Here is a 5,815-nt window from a genome sequence, read left to right as displayed (position 1 = left end):
AAATTCCCGTTTTTCCTTAATTTTTCTTTTGTTTTTCACGGCGCTTTTTGAAAATTACTGGAAATTTTTAAATGTTGACCCTCCCAATGCACCAACGATATTCACTTTCCAATCGAACAAGATACTGAAGTTGAAAATCGAAGCATTATTTCGACTACTTATCGTGTACATAGACACAAAAATTAAAAAATTAAAAATTAAAAAATAAAAAAAACCACACATCATTGTAAAATCAATACATTCATCGTTCCACTCAGAATCTAAAAATCATTGTATAAAAAAACTATCCTCAGCGAAGATGGTCTACCAGCCTATATTATAATAATATTTTTAAATTACAAAAAACATAGTTAAAATCGTTATTTTCTATAAATATCTCATTTTGAAAAAAATTTCACTTAAAATATTCTATTAAAAAAAGTTTAAAAGACTGTATTTATATCATTTTTCGATTTTTTGATATTGATTTATATACTTATTAAATTTTATAAAGTTTTTTAAAGTGCATATCTCGTCAAATTTGTAAAAAAAAAAATGTGTAGTTATGTTAGAACTTAAACAATAACCCATAATATTATTATGTTGGCTACAGCTGAAATTCAAATATTGGTAAATTAGCAAGTGGGCTGGTGTACTTTTTTTATTTTATCGGCCCGGAAGCTCTACCCAATCCGTTCACAGATGTCATAAAAGATTTTGTTAATGTGGGGGGGGGGGGGGGTTGACACCGTGGGATAGTCTGACTGTGGATCGAGAATCTTACGTACAAAGTAATTTAACTACATATATTAATTATCAAGATAAATAAATACGATGTACAATTAATGATCAATAAATAGCAGCTGCTATTTAACACAATAAACTAGAGGTAAAAAGTTGATATAGGTGGAGTAGGTGGAGGGTTATGATTCTAGACTCTGTATAGTACTAAGTAAACTACTTAACACCTACTTAAAGTCATTACTAAATACTAATCACAAATCAGTATAGGTAGGTACTAAAAATATTATTCTAACAGCTAAGCTGACGAACATGGGCATACCGCATAGATAACTGATAAGTATGAAAAAATGGATTTGAAACGGATTTATCATAATAGGATAATGGATAATGATCATTATTACTTGATTTAACTATTTATTTAATTAATATATTATTACTGATTTTGTATTTTTAGTTTTTACAAAGTAATTGAGTGAATATTTGATAATATTAGTTATTACCTACACACACTTCCTATAATATAGGTACTCTGTAAGTATAAATATCAAATTCAAATACCAATTCAATACATTATTTTAAAATATTTTTTAACTTATAATAGTTAATTAATTTCATTATTTCAATATTATTCATCAAAAACAGTCACGCACAGCTTGTCAGCTTATATAGGTACAATCGTACACTACGGGTAGCTATTTTGCTATGTCGGCCTGGCTCAGACGGCTAGAAGGCGGTCGCCCCTAAGAATCCAAGGCCCCGCCGACCAGTATTTTTTTAGATGAGACATTTATTTAATTTATATATATAAATTACTTTATTCACAATAATAACATCAAATAGGTATACCTAGTAATATCATAGGCTGGCTGACCGTTTTTGCTCAGAACCGTTTTCTAATACAATGATATATCATTGAATTGAAATTTAACACTATCCATTACAGTGACCCACTTGTAACCTACTGTATAGCAGAGCGATATCCACTTACCCGCCTTTTTTACGTTTTAAGTGAGACATTCACCTGTAAATTAACTTATTAGTAATTCTCGTCCAACGATTTTCTTATTTTGTTTTTATTCAAAAACTATTAACCGTAGCCAGGGGCATGCCTAAGGCGAGAGGGGGAGGGGTGGCTGTTCAAACCTACGGTCTGTAGGTACCAACTTGAAATTTTCATTAAATGTTTATATTATAATTTTCTAATTTATAAACATGATATAATTTATAGACATTTTCAATATTTTATATTATATTTTTTATTCTATAAATGTCAATGAAATTGTATTCGTTAGGTTAAAAAACTTGAAAATTGAATACAGAGTTCCTCATAATTTTATATAATAGCAGTTGAAAAACAATATAAATACATAGGCACGATTTTGTTTTATAAGTATTTTAAGTTCAAATTTTGACAACATTTATTAAATTGAAAATTCACAAACTACTTAGTAGTTAAACTACTAAACCAAATGTATAAAAATAAAATGTTCAACTTTTATAGCTAAGGATTTAAAACAAGGATTCTCATAAATAGTTCATACAGTAACCAAAACATTTATTAGTCTAAATATTTTAAACATTTTTTTTTTTAAATTTTTTTCATTTCAATTAAAGATTTAAGTAATAAATGATAAGTTTCAAGTTCTACGATTAATATTTTTTGTACTACAAAAAAAATATCAAAAATCATTTATGGATAAATCGTTATTTTACCTATGAATACACAATGTCGTCAAGTGTCAACATTTGAGACCCTATTTTATTTTTTAAACTGCATATTTTAAAATAATTAATTAAGAAAAATTTTTTTTTTTTTTAATTTGTATAAATTATAATAATAATTATATAACGAGAAAACCATTCACTACAATTGATTTGTTGTTCCATAATGTTTGCTTATATGACAACTGATATGAACCAAATAGTATCTATTATACGTTCTACGTATTTTACTTTAAAAATTATCATCAACTGTATATTGGTAAAATGTACCTAGCTGGCTACCCATATTTTATTATGTTATAATTACTAATTAGTATTTGTATATTGAATATTGATGTATATATTATAATGTAGTTAGGTACCTATAATCTATATAATACTATAAGTAGTGTATAGGCTATAAACAGCTATAGGTAAAACTGGTGTGCCATATGCCCATATATCAAAATATGCAACAGTGTGTTAAATGCGTTGACGTACCTGTTAATTGTTATAGTTATATACATATAGGTACATATACATACGTGCAGTACGTTTTAAACAAAAAAAATTAGCAGAGGTGTGCATGACAGACGCCACGACAGTGTGTGGACGTCTGTGTGGTACCACGAAAAATAAGGGTACCTACTGGGCAGTGGGGGGACTTATTGATTTCGCCGCAAAACTATAGCTGCTTTGAAAAAAAAGTTTATATACTCATATTCCTCGGTTTACTATTTATAATATTTATAAATCGATTCCGCTGGCTATTGATTTCGCCAGATACTGTTCATATTCAGTAGCATTAAGGGGGATATACCCCCTTCACCCCATTGACTGTGTTGACCTTAGAATTTTATAAAGATTAATAAAAAAATAAAAAGTGTAAATAAAAGACATATTGTATTTGAATACTTAGCCCCTCCCCCAGGCAAAATTCCTGACTACGTCACTGTTCATATTAACTAATAGGTATAGTACCTACCTAGCTATTATATTATATAATGATTCCATCAATAGTTTTAAGACTTAATTATTATAAAATATAAGCTTTTCAACAGATATTGAATATTAACTAGTACAAAGAGTGCAAAATCCTGACAGTGTACTAATAAACAATAAAACAATTCAATGTATAAAATTTATAAAATTATAAAATGTATACACTTAAATAAATATACTATATTGTATATATATAAAAAGAACTCAAACTCACAATGTATAATACAAGAACATAATACGCCTCCAAAAATCAAACTTTTAAGAAAATTACAAAGGATGGGTATAGTAAATTGCCACAGTAAAATGTTAAAAGTAATTTCATAAATAAATGAAAACCCTCTATGTATACCACAAAATAATATTCTATTAACTTACTAGGGAAATGTATTTATTTAGGTAACTTAATTTAAGCTAAAACTACATCTGTAAACAATATGTTAATATATAATATGAACTAATGGGCTAGTTAGTAGCCGATGTTATTAATATCGATAAAAAAAAAATTATTAATATACAATATGGTGATTTTTATTATCATTCATCATGATTGAAAAATACTAGGTACTCATGGTTTCAACAACTATTAAAATGATGGCCGCACACTATATTTATTTTTTCTATCTACTATCTAGTTTCTGGGCCACATGCAACATAGATAAACGCATTCACGCAAAATATAATTTTATGTTCTTGAGTTATCTTAGAGTAAAATCAGTAATCACCCATTACAAAAATTATAGAGAATAATATTTTTGAAGGTAGGTATGACATATCGAGTTGTCTAAATATTTTCCCAAAACATTTTTTTTACCTATCGGTTTAAATTATTTTTTTTTTTTTTTTGAATATAACGTAAAATAATAATAAATATAAATCCAATATGTCAAACCCTCAAAAATATTATTCTCAATACTTTTTGTAATAGGTAATTTTATTCCATGATTACCTATACCTACTTAAAAATCTTTTTAAAAAAATGTACGGGACAGCGTTTTATCCTAGTTAGTGGTTGCGCGTGGTCTGAGAGAAAACAAATATTGCGCAGACATACTCTAGGTTTTTGAAATTATTTTCTTTAGAATTAAAAAAAATAAAAAATATTCTAAAAATAAAAAAGGTTTCATTTCTATAGTTAACAATTTTATAATTGTTTTGTATACTGAAAAAATTGAGACGGCGGATTTATTAGGTACTTATATGAGCTGTATTCGGTAGAATCGATGTGCAGATATTATTATAAACACTATTAAACATTTAAACAGTAGCTGAGTAGCCGGCGGTGTTGATACGCTCGAGTGCTCGACAGTGTTGAGTTGTCACTAGAGCGCAGGCAAAATATAAAAGCATTGTCTTTAGGCGCATTAATTCTTCTTAATCCGACTCTGGGAACCTACGTCGATTATCGTGTTTTATAATGAATAGGTAACCGTGCCTTCGATAATTCAGCGCTGCTGTAAGCGTGATAGATGTGATAAGAAAGTATGATGAATATGATTGTGATTGACCAGCATGTTTCTAAACTGCTGGAACCGCTGTTTGGTTCGCTAGGTTGTGATCAATATGATGAATTAAAAAACGACATCCTCCTATCACAAGCAGCGTAGTTTTGAGTTGAATTAAAAAATTACAATTTATAGTTGCTGACGAAGCGTTACAGCAGCGCTGAAATATCGAAGGCACGGTAACACTTATAACTGTTATTCAATTATACATTTATATTTTATACATTATACCAATACGTAGTAGTAGGTACATAATGCTTATATAACATAACTGTATTTATTATTCATAATGCAATTAGCTATTATACAAGAAAATCTATTTAAATACCTATGTAAACTTAATAAGAAAGTGCCGACATTTTGCTGTTGCATATTATACGCATTACCATTACGCATATTATCATTGGCATGAAATAAATAAAGAGCGATTACTTTTACCTACATATAATTTACCTTTTGTGTTATTGTTGTCTATAATTGACTACGTTATAAACTACGACGGTACCTATACATTGTTTTACTGTTTACTATATTTAAGATCAGCAAGTATGTTATATAATATACAAAACATTTTATTATTTAAATTAGGTAAAGGTACCAAACACAGATATGGGTACATTAATTAAAGACAATACTGGAGGTATACTACTTGATATTGTAAGTGACAAACGAAAGAGAAAAATTCTAAATTTCTAACCACAGACTATTCGGATTTCATAGTTCAAAAAGATGTGATTTTAGAAATTACGATCCACACCTCGTAGTTCTTTAAGTTTTATAAGTGCCAAATTTACCAAAGTGATACAATTGATAACATATCAACAGTAATTATTATCAATATACAGGTATATAATATATAGGTATCAATACACGTTGAATATAATAAT

This window comes from Acyrthosiphon pisum, chromosome X (genome assembly GCF_005508785.2).
Source record: "Acyrthosiphon pisum isolate AL4f chromosome X, pea_aphid_22Mar2018_4r6ur, whole genome shotgun sequence".
In the NCBI taxonomy this organism is placed as follows: Eukaryota; Metazoa; Arthropoda; class Insecta; order Hemiptera; family Aphididae; genus Acyrthosiphon; species Acyrthosiphon pisum.
This window is presented reverse-complemented; position numbering follows the sequence as displayed.